The sequence below is a fragment of the Triticum aestivum genome, chromosome 6B (genome assembly GCF_018294505.1).
Source record: "Triticum aestivum cultivar Chinese Spring chromosome 6B, IWGSC CS RefSeq v2.1, whole genome shotgun sequence".
NCBI lineage: Eukaryota > Viridiplantae > Streptophyta > Magnoliopsida > Poales > Poaceae > Triticum > Triticum aestivum.
The window spans coordinates 327,335,056-327,347,956 of NC_057810.1; positions in this window are offsets into that span (position 1 = coordinate 327,335,056).

The following is a 12,901-nucleotide window of genomic DNA, read 5'->3' on the forward strand; positions in this document are numbered from 1 at the left end:
GCTACTCAACAAGCTTAATAAAACACGCAAAGTGACCTGGGGCCAAAAGGGTTCACAAAATACTCTACCGAGCTCACGAACATAGCTCGAACACAATCAGTTTTCAGACTTAGTGAAAACTGAGACACGCTGAAATATAACTCACGAAGGCATGTAAACGAGCTCGATGCACTCACTACGGTGCAAGTCATGGCAAGGAAAGCATATAACCAGCAAGAAGGCACAAAGTGCTAGATACACATGGCAAGAACAAAGGCATAGCATGCATGGAACACTGACGGTAGCATCGGCAAAATCGCAAACAAGTTGACGATCTGCCCAGATTAACAGTGAAGCAAAAGTTGAGCTCGATTGAGTCAACCTAGAGCACTCCACATATGCCAACAAAGACATGGATGGATAGAGCATAACATAAATATCAAAACTCCCTTACTGATCATCCTCAAAAGAGGCACGGATCACTAGGAAACAAGCTGGACATATAGCATCATGAACTAAAATATCCCAGACTTAGTGAAAATCACTAAGTCCCTGAAATCTGCAATCTCAGGTACCTCTCTTCGCAAGCTTGCACAAGACAACACACACATCCTAAAAATGCATGGGTGGCACCTCTGGAAAGAAGACAAAATGCTTCACAATTCATCCCAAAGGGGCACAGGCATATCATGCACGAATTAAACATGACAAAAATGACAAAAGTGCATGATGAACTAACGGATCTGCAATTTAACTCACGAAGCCTCCTTCTAACAGAATTTTGGGTATCAAGATGACCTCAAATGCAAATGATGCAATGGAATGAAATGATGTACATGTCGAAGCGAAGATTTTGACATATCATACGCCCAAAACGGAGCTACGGTTGCGGAGATACAAGCAGTCAAAGTAGCACGAAAATTAGGGTTTCGGGGGAGAGAAGTCAACCGAAAACTCAGATCCAGATCGGGATCTCACGGGTACTGTTCACCGGCGCGTTTCCCGAGGATGACCAGCGCCGGAGCTCGTCGGTGCCGGCCGGAGTGGGGGAAGAGGAGGCCGGGGTGAGGGAGAGGAGGCCGGGCGGCGCCGGAGGAGGAGGCGGCGACCGCGGGCGGCGCCGGCCGGTGGCGGGCGGCGGGGCCCGGCGCGGCGGCGGCCGGTGCGGTGGCGGCGACGGCGCCGGTCGCCGGAGGTCGGGGAGGCGGCGGCGCCCGAGAGGAGGAAGAGGCGCGGGGGCGCGGGCTCGCGGGGGCCCCTCCTGGGCCTCCCGGGCCGGGACGGCGGCGATGTGGGCCTCGCCCACGTGGCGGCTGGCGAGTGGGCGGCTGCGGCGGCGGACGCTGTCCGGCCGGGGCGGACACGTCCGTCGGTGGAGATCTCAGTTTTTTTTAAAACTAGGGTTTCGGACGGGGGAAGAAGAGATCCGAATGGAGGGGGTATAAATAGGCATAAGTGGAGCTAGGAGAGTCCAAATGAGGTGCGGTTTTCGCCCACACGATCGTGATCGAACGCTCTAGGACATGGAGCAGAGTTTGGTGGGTTTTGGGCCAAATTTGGGGGGTGTTGGGCTGCAACACACACGAGGCCTTTTCGGTCCCTCGGTTAACCGTTGGAGTATCAAACGAAGTCCAAATGATACGAAACTTGACAGGCGGTCTACCGGTAGTAAACCAAGGCCGCTTGACAAGTCTCGGTCCAATCCGGAAATGTTTAATCCCCACACAAGAAAGAAAGCTAGAAATGGCCACCGGAGGAGAACGAAGCGCCGGAATGCAAAACGGACAACGGGGAAAATGCTCGAATGCATGAGATGAACATGTATGCAAATGCAATGCACGATATGACATGGTATGAGATGCATGAAAACGAAAACAACTCACGGAGACAAAGACCCGAAACCGAGAAATAAATATAACTTGACACCGGAAACGGCAAGAGTTGGAGTACAAATGGGGAAAGTTACATCTGGGGCGTTACATAACTGTGCCTGCTCCCTTATTGGAAAGTAGTTCATCACAAGAACCGGTTCCTGTGACAACTACACCAATTAGTGAGGAAGCTAATGATATTGATCATGAAACTTCAGATCAAGTTTGTACTGAACCTCGTAGGTCTACCAGAGTAAGATCCGCACCAGAGTGGTACGGTAATCCTATTCTGGAAGTCATGTTACTTGACCATGATGAACCTACGAACTATGAGGAAGTGATGATGAGCCCAGATTCCGCGAAATGGCTGGAGGCCATGAAATCTAAGATAGGATCCATGTATGAGAACAAAGTGTGGACTTTGGTGGACTTGCCCAATGATCGGCAAGCCATAGAAAATAAATGGATCTTCAAGAGGAAGACGGACGTTGATAATAATGTAACTGTCTACAAAGCTCGACTTGTCGCAAAAAGGTTTTTGACAAGTTCAAGGTGTTGACTACAATGAGATTTTCTCAATTGTAGCGATGCTTAAGTCTGTCCGAATCATGTTAGCAATTGTAACATTTAATGAAATCTGGCAAATGGATGTCAAAACTGCATTCCTTAATGGTTTTCTTAAAGAAGAGTTGTATATAATGCAACCAGAAGGTTTTGTCAATCCTAAAGGTGCTAACAAAATGTGCAAGCTCCAGCAATCCATCTATGGACTGGTGCAAGCACCTCAGAGTTGGAATATACGCTTTGATAAGTTGATCAAAGCATATAGTTTTGTACAGACTTACGGTGAAGCATGTATTTACAAGAAAGTGAGTGGGAGCACTACAGCATTTCTGATAAGTATATGTGAATGACATATTGTTGATCGGAAATAATGTAGGATTATTCTGCAAAGCATAAAGGAGTGTTTGAAAGAAGTTCTTTCAAAAGAATGACTTCAGTAAAGCTACTTACATATTGAGCATCAAGATCTATTGAGATAGATCAAGACGCTTGATAAGATTTTCAATGAGTACATACCTTGACAAGATTTTGAAGTAGTTCAAAATGGAACAGTCAAAGAAAGAGTTCTTGCTTGTGTTGCAAAGGTATGAAATTGAGTAAGACTCAAATCCCGACCACAGCAGAAAATAGAAAGAGAATGAAAGTCATTCCCTATGCATCAGTCATAGGTTCTATAAATGAATGCTATGCTATGGACCAGGCCTATTGTATACTCTGCCCTGATTTGGCAAGGGAGTAAAATAGTGATCTAGGAGTAGATCACTGGACATTGGTCAAAATTATCCTTAGTGGAATAAGGATATGTTTCTCGATAATGGAAGTGATAAAAGAGCTCTTCGTAAAAGTTACAACGATACAAGCTTTTACACCGATCCAGATGACTCTAAGTCTCAATATGGATACATATTAAAAGTGGGAGCATTTAGCTAGAGTAGCTCCGTGCAGAGCATTGTAGACATAGAATATTTGCAAAATACATACGGCTCTGAATGTGACAGACCCGTTTACTAAACTTCTCTCACAAGCAAAACATGATCATACCTTAGTACTCTTTGGGTGTTAATCACATAGCGATGTGAACTAGATTATTGACTCTAGTAAAACCCTTTGGGTGTTGATCACATGACGATGTGAACTATTGGTATTAATCACATACAGATGTGAATATTGGTGTTAAATCACATGGTGATGTGAACTACATTATTGACTCTAGTGCAAGTGGGAGACTAAAGGAAATATGCCCTAGAGGCAATAATAAAGTTATTATTTATTTCCTTATATCATGATAAATGTTTATTATTCATGCTAGAATTGTATTAACCGGAAACATAATACATGTGTGAATACATAGACAAACATAGTGTCACTAGTATGCCTCTACTTGACTAGCTTGTTGATCAAAGATGGTTATGTTTCCTAACCATAGACATGTGTTGTCATTTGATTAACGGGATCACATCATTAGGAGAATGATGTGATTGACATGACCCATTCCGTTAGCCTAGCACTTGATTGTTTAGTATATTGCTATTGCTTTCTTCATGACTTATACATGTTCCTGTAACTATGAGATTATGCAACTCCCGTTTATCGGAGGAACACTTTGGGTGCTACCAAACGTCACAACGTAACTGGGTGATTATAAAGGAGTACTGCAGGTGTCTCCAAAGGTACATGTTGGGTTGGCGTATTTCGAGATTAGGTTTTGTCACTCCGATTGTCGGAGAGGTATCTCTGGGCCCTGTCGGTAATGCACATCACTATAAGCCTTGCAAGCAATGTGACTAATGAGTTAGTTGCGGGATGATGCATTACGTAACGAGTAAAGAGACTTGCCGGTAACGAGATTGAACTAGGTATTGGATACCGACGATCGAATCTCGGGCAAGTAACATACCGATGACAAAGGGAACAACGTATGTTGTTATGCGGTTTGACCGATAAAGATCTTTGTAGAATATGTGGGAGCCAATATGAGCATCCAGGTTCCGCTATTGGTTATTGACCGAGAATAGTTCTAGGTCATGTCTACATTGTTCTCGAACCCGTAGGGTCCGCACGCTTAAGGTTTCGATGACAGTTATATTATGAATTTATGAGTTTTGATGTACCGAAGGAGTTCGGAGTCCCGGATGAGATCGGGGACATGACGAGGAGTCTCGAAATGGTCGAGACATAAAGATCGATATATTGGATGACTATATTCGGAGTTCAGAAAGGTTCTGAGTGATTCGGGTATTTTTCGGATTACCGGAGAGTTATGGGAATTCGCCGGGGAGTATATGGGCCTTATTGGGCCATACAGGAATAGAGGAGAGAGGCCGAAAGGAAGGAGGCGCGCAGCCCCCCTCTGGTCCGAATTGGAAAAGGGGTGTGGCCCCCTTTTCCTTCCTCCTCTCCCCCTCTTTCCCCCTTCTCCTACTCCAACAAGGAAGGAGGAAGTCCTACTCCCGGTGGGAGTAGGACTCCCCTTGGCGCGCCCCTACTAGGCCGGCCGCCCCCTCCCCCCTTGCTCCTTTATATACGGGGGCAGGGGGGCACCTCTAGGCACAACAACAATTGATCCCTTGGATCTCTTAGCCGTGTGCGGTGCCCCCCTCCACCATAATCCACCTCGATAATATCGTAGCGGTGCTTAGGCGAAGCCCTGCGTCGGTAGTACATCAAGATCGTCACCACGCCGTCGTGCTGACGAAACTCTCCCTCGACACTCGGCTGGATTGGAGTTCAAGGGACGTCATCGAGCTGAACGTGTGCTAGAACTCGGAGGTGTCGTAGTTTCGGTGCTTGATCGGTCGGGCCGTGAAGACATACGACTACATCAACCGCGTTGTTCTAACACTTCCGCTTTCGGTCTACGAGGGTACGTGGACACACTCTCCCCTCTCGTTGCTATGCATCACCATGATCTTGCGTGTGCGTAGGAAAATTTTCGAAATTACTACGTTCCCCAACAGGCAAATCTTCAGTCAACTTCAAAACCTTCAGAAGAAGCTCATCAATCTCCTCGTGTTTTTCGCCGCCAACAAATGTCTGTTTAGAAGAGCTTCTATTATCAAACATTTGTTGAGCCATGAAACCACGAGTATGCGGCACCTCATCATCACAGGCAGGAAGCTGGCTACAGATAGGCTCATAAAACCTAGCACGAGTGTACAACTGCAACAGGACGGTTGTACACAATATCACTTGATGCCTTCCACTGCAAAAAAAGACAACAGGCAAAGAGAAGTACACATGTGAGTACTAGAAAAGTTCAGATTTATAATGGCTGCACATTTTTTAAAAAAAAACTGATATTAAAAAATCAGATGCACTAACCGGTAGCTTCCCAAATTTGTAAGTTTCCAAGTAATTCTTTCCCTTCACAAGCACATCCTCATTGTACAACTTCATCGGGTCCTTGGTCGTCAGGTATGACGCATGTGGCGTCAAAGTGTGTATGACTGAAAATTTGTGAAACTTCAAGCAGTCAGGATACATAATCAGGGGGACAATGGCAGAACCCTCTGCACAATTCTGCTTGCTACCTTCTGTTTGCAACCTCACCACAGGTGCCTGCAACTCATCAACAACAAGCTGGCAAAAAAGTCCATCTGAGCCATAGCCGCATAATCCATGTTCTCTACCATTGCAGCAACTCTACCCAAATGAACTGCAGGCCCGGGGCACACCAAATTCTGGTAAAGTATCAGGAAGAACACCTTCACAGCAAGGTCAACAGTCACATGATCATCTTCCTCCACCAACACCTTCAACTTCTCAAGCAAGTCCTTGACACCTATACTTTTTGAACGACCAAAGCCAAGCTCATCCTTGAGGGTAGTCAACGAGTCATCATGGCCGCTAGCAGTAGGCATGGGTGCAGTGTGACGTCCCATGGGTAAATCAAAAATGTGATGAACTGCATCACGATTGATTCGAAGAACCCTGCCATTCCCAAAGTCCATTATCATGGTGGCAGGGTCAATCACCCCCAACAGATAGCACATAAGAATGTGTGGCACATTTTTCTTTACTGTCAGTTCAAAGACAACACCGAATCCAGCATCCCGAACATGACTACAATGTGCATCTTTCAATAAAGAAGCAACCTTGCAAACAGTGGGAAGCGACAAACGTACGGTCTTGTTAAATCGAGAATCATCTCCCTCAGCATCCTCTTCAGTTGCATTGCTCTTACTAGACTTCTTCCTCTGTGTAAAGGGAAATGCAATCCACATTAGAAGACTAGCCATAAAAAAGAGACATAGAAAACACAGATAGAATAACAATGAAGGAAACAAATGCAGTGCACTTCAACAAACCTTTGGACCAGCATCCACCTCCTCGCTAGAGTCACCACCAACATCTTCATCAGCATCATCACGGGCACGCTTGGGTAGACTCTTAGATGAACCATAGTCTTTGCGTCTACAAGGATGAACATCCTTCACATAATCAGCAAGCACAAAGTCGTCATCATCAGAGTTGGGACCTTCAGTGACATGTAGTTGCTTGCGCTGAGGATCATCCTTTCCACCAGCTTCAGCTGTTCTCTTGCCAAGATTCTTCTTCATTCCAGCAACACGTGGACTCCGTCGAGGTGTACCACCTTCCTCAGCAATAGTACCCAGCCTCTTCTTCTGCAAAGAAGGCTGCTTCACCTTGTCAAATTTGCCACCCTTGGCACCATATGCAACTCTCCTTTGCTTCTCCTTCTCTGCAAACTCTTTTGAGTCAATTTCAAACCTCAACTTCTTCTTGCTTTGCTTCAACTCATATTGACGAAGTTGTTCCAAGACCATCCAATCCTGTGTAACTTCCTCTGTACCATCAACAGACTGCGATTGTGTTTCAGACAAGACAGGACGTCTCTGGTCAAAGCTCACACCAACATTACCCTCTGCAAAAGAATGGCCAATCAATTGAGTAACCTCCTCAAACCCAGGCGCCCCAGCATGGAAACAGACACTGCGTCAAAATGAAGTTTGACTATGCTCGTTAAAATGTGCACAAAAAGAACAAATGCAGTACACTTAGACATATAAATGCAGTGCTCCAACCATAAGCTCAAAATAAAAAATAATGCATTGTACAAAAAACTTGAATAAAACAACAATGCAGTTCACACATACATATAGTGGAGTTCACATATACAAATAAATGCAGTGCTGCATACACTAACTTCACGTTTGTTCCCAACAAAATGCCGGACTAGATACAATAAGGCAACACCAATTTGTACAACATCAAGCAAAAAGCATACACAAAAATAAACAAATCAATCACATACCAGAAGGAGGGGCCACACTTATGGGAGAAGATTCAGTCGGCGAATTCACTTCATGTCCTCCCTCGACACCATGGTCCTTACCACCAGGACAACGAGAGTCAATTGGTGTATCATTATGAGCAATGCAATCACCTACTGGATTCAAAAAGAACCAGAAAACAGAAATTACAAAACAACACATGACAAAATAATGCAAACGAACACTGACAACTAACAGAGCATAAACCAATACGCAGGATGAATTAGTAAACTAGATAAACATCAAACAAAATAAACAAAGCCTAAAATAAGCACTCCACATACCCTGAACTCCTCCTCCCACTCTGCTCGGCAAAGACATGGCGTTTGCCTGTAGCACAAGGACGAAGTGACAGATATAAGCAACAAAATCGGTGAAGATCTCACAAAACCCTAGATCCACCTTGCTACACACGACTATCAACTTCAAAACGAGATAAAATTGACTGCCTACAGAAAAATTACACAAGCAAAAATAGCAACAACAACTACGAGAATCACAAAACAAGACGAGGGGACAATCAAGAACAAGGCCAAGCGGAACGTACCACAAAAAAGGGTGCGGCGACAGCGGCGGGGAGGGGGAAGGGGGGCTGGCAATGGGAACGGATAGGAAAGGGCTGCAGGAGCATAGCAGCAACAGTTCGCGGAGAGGATGACGACACAGAATGCAGGAATAAGGACCTCTTGAGGGCGGCGGTTCCTCGGGCAACGGTGATTTTGCTCGAGGGAGAGATGCCTCGGGAGAAACTACAAGAGAGGAGAGGGGATTTTTCTCGGTCTCTCTCCCTGTCAGCGGAGCGGTGGGATCGCCTGGAAGGGACACGTAGGAGGCCCGCGTGTTGCAAAGGGTCACAATAAACGGGCCGGCCCAAAAACGGCCCGGCTAAAATAAGACAGACTACATCAAAACGCACATGATGCAGTTCTCTGTGAAGAATAATGAAGTTCAGACGGTAAAACAAAATAAAATACATACAGTTCTTAAAAAAAGTTAAAATAAAAAACAACACACATGTTGAGAAAACGCATCCAAAAAAAGTCTACCTTCAAATAAGTGCCACACAAAAAAAAGTGGGCCCCCGAAACCTCCCCCCCCTGCTTCCTGTACCCCTCCCGTACCATGGACTGCAGTAAGTACAGGCAAAAAACAGATGTAGTACGCAGCACTAGAAAAATGCAATGCATTTTGTTACACGATGCAATATGGTATAGCAATCCAGATCTGGATTACCTACATGAATAAATACACGGCATAGAACACAACGATGAAGAAAAATGCGAACATGGAAATAATCAATGCAGTGCAGAAATATATAAACATGCAGTACAGAACCATAATCAATGCAGTACATGTCTGATTTACTAAGCAGTGCACTCCCATACATTGGAAAAAAAGATTACGTAATAGAAAAATACGGAAACAAAAATGAGAACTGTGCATGCAGTACGGAATGCGTGCACATGCAGTACAGAACCCTGATCAATGCAGTGCACACATAATTTACTAAAAGCAGTGCACGCCCCGACATTGAATAAAAATACTTAAGACAGAAAAATACAATGAAAAAAATTGACCACCCAGGTGCAACCTGCCCCAGCCAGTCTCGTAGTAAGTCTGCGCCCACAGAAGGCGAGTCGTTCTGAGTCACAATGCATGGGGCCAACCACACATGGGACCACAGGTCAGAGAGCATAGAGCAGCGAGCGCCGTGTATAAGCACCCATATAAGTAACCAGAGGAGTTCGATACGGCAGCCTCGCCAGCGCTTATAAACAGGTCGGTCGCGCCTTCCACGGGCGAGGTGGGACTAAAAATTAGGCCGCACACAACGCATAGGGAACCAGCCATGCTCACAGGCGGACTTGGGCCCAATGCATCTTCACTACCCGAACACAGGGCCAACAAGGCCCACTAAGAAAAAACAATAAGTTCAAAAATAAAACATCAAAAAGAAAAATGAGAAACATTTTTTAAATGAATAACAACAAACAAAAAAATGTGCGTCGGCACTGCCTGAAACTATTAATTAATAAAACGCAGGAAGCCCGAAGTCAACGTACAAATGCAGTCCGTGATGTACAATAATGCAGTTCTCCACGTGGAAGTATGAAGTATTCTTTTTTTCTGATTTGCAGTTCTATTCACTCTGCAATGCAGTATGGCTAAAATGAAGAATGCAACCCTGTTACTTAAGCAAAGCAGTCCGACACCCCTACCCACACTACCCTCCATCCACACAAAAGTTGTATTACCACAAAAAAGAGAAAAAAAGAAAGAATTCCATCAAAAAACTAAATGTGCGTACAACTGTGTGAATCCTAATCCGATATAATTCAGTGTATGAAGAATAAATTTCACTTCAATGCAGTACACTATGTGGACATGCGCAGTTCTGTTCTGATAGCAAAGAAGTGCACTGACTTGGAAAAATCACCGAAAACACAATCATCACATTTTCTGACAGTTGCATCAATACCTTGAACTAGTCACGAAAAAAGAGGCGATGACGTTCTGAATTTCCAACGCACTAATAGAGCCTCCTCATAGCAAAACCTCTCTGCAGTTGCCACGTAACTTAAAACAGAGCCCCACCATGCTACCACCCCGCTCCACCTCTCCCATGTCCTGTCAAGGAGAGCAGAGGAGAGCAGAGGAGAAAACACAACTGCTTCGTCCCCCCAAAAAAACCATTGCATCTTCTTCTCCAACCTTCCTTTCACTAACCTCTCTCTCCAGAACAAACACGAGAGAGCAGAGGAGAGTCATGGCGGATGCACCTCTGTACAAGCAGCGCCGCACGTACACCAGGGAGCTCGGCAACCACAAGCTCCACGTCGTTTGCACAAGCAAGGGTGAAGACGTGGATAAGATGTTGTCCACGTTCAGGAGGAAGCTCGGTGGAATGCCTGTCAAACTAGTCGGCGTTGATGTCGAGTACACACACTACGTGAAGCCACAGCGGGCAGTAGTGCTCCAGCTATGCGTAGAAAAAGAATGCCTTGTCTACCACATCTCTACAGCTAAAGACAGGTCAGAATAACTATCAATGTGTACTATTGCTTGTCAATATTGATTTTAAATTTTCTTCACTGCAATTGACAAATATTTAAACTTTGGTTCTCATTTTTGAAAAGCATGGCGTATGAAATCATTTATTTTGTTTTACCAAATACAAATTATTTGGCTGAACAATAGAAAACTGCAGCATTACTATACAAAACATGTATGAAACTCAGTTCAAGAATACAAGCACGCACAAAACATGCATTGTTTATGCAATCTATTATCAGATTTACTAGTTATGTTGAACAAAGTATTAGCAACTACTCAATGCAACAGATTCAGATATTCATATTGCAGTTCAGTTTCAGAAAAAACAAAAAAACATTGGTAGTTCTAAGAAATAAACTATATTCACTCTATACAAACATATTGCAGGCCAATGGAACTAGACAAATTCCTAATGAATGGTGAGTACACCTTCATTGGATTCGCCATTGAAGGAGACAAAAGCAAGCTGAAGGTATCTGGTTTGGAGATCAACTCCGACAACTACATTGATATTCTGGTGGAATGGAGAGACCCATACAATAAAAAGAAGTTTGACTCTTTGGCTGATGTTGCTGGCAGGATGATAGACATTCACTACCATGACATGAAGAAAAAAATTAACTGCAAGGAGGACCATACTCTGTGGGGATTTTGCCCGTTGCCAAAAAAGCTTATCAAGTATGCAGCAATAGATGCATTCCCAACATATGAGTCATGGAGAATCATCTACGATGTCATAATGTGTGCACATGCAGTACAGAACCCTGTTCAATGCAGTGCACGGGTGATTTCCTAAAAAGTGCGCCCCGACATTGAAAAAAATACTTAAGAGAAAAAATACAAAGAAAAAAAAAATGACCACCCAGGTGCAACAGGCCCTAGCCAGTCTCGTAGTAGGTCTGCACCCACAGAAGGCGAGTCGTTCTGAGTCACAATGCATGGGGCCGGCCACACATGGGCCCACAGGTCAGAGAGCATAGAGCAGCGAGTGTCATGTATAAGCGCCCAACTAAGTAACCAGAGGACTTCGATACGACGGCCTCGCCAGCGCTTATAAACAGGTCGGGCGCGCCCTCCGCGGGCGAGGTGGGACTATACATTAGGACGCACACAACGCACCGGGAACCAGCCGTGCTCATAGGCCGACTTGGGCCAAAATGCGTCTTCACTACCCGAACACAGGCCCAACAAGGCCGACTAAGAAAAAACAATAAGTTCAAAAAAAGTGGGGGGGCCCCCTTCCCCTACCCATCCCGTACCAGGGACTGCAGTAAGTACAGGCAAAAACCAGATGCAGTACGCAGCACTAGAAAAATGTAGTGCATTTTGTTACACGATGCAGTACGGTATAGCAATCCAGATCTGGATTACCTACATGAATAAATACACAGCATAGAACACAGCAATAAACTCATAAAATTGCGGGATACATTGTACTTTTTTCAGGGGCTGCAGCAAGGACACGCAAAAAACGGTGAAGTATGCACCTGTAGACAAAGTGTAGCTCTGTATTGTAGACGATGTAGTGCATAACTATAACCAATGCAGTTCATTACCACGCAGGATACATATATAAACGTGACAAAAGGCCCGTTCACACAGAAAGTGGTAGTTAAAAAATTACTGATCAAAAATAAAATAAAACCACGTTAAAAAAACCATGTTCGCATACAACCACCCAATCGGAGCGGTTCCATCACCACAAGCCCATGATCACACATACAACACCAACCCATGATCTGAACAACCGCATCGTCAGCGAGATCGTGCAGTTCATCCGATGCGGCCATCCCACCCCGCGCCCTCCCACCCCTGCCAAGGGCCTTCTTGTCCACAACAACACAAGTATCCATTGCGCTGCCACCAAATCGCTCCATATCCACGCAAAAACACCAAGCCCTACTACCGGCGATGGCGTTCGCCGATGAGTACAAGGGCGACAAGGCCGTGGAGGCTCATGGCAACACCAAGTTGCACGTCATCCACACCAATGACAAGAAGCAGATGGCGATCTCCCTCGCGCAGTTCAAGCGCCACCTCAGCCTCCAGCGCCACAAGATCATCGGCATTGATCTCAAGTACAACAACGAGCCTGAAGCGATGCAGAAACCCGCCCTCTACCAGCTCTCCATTGGCAAG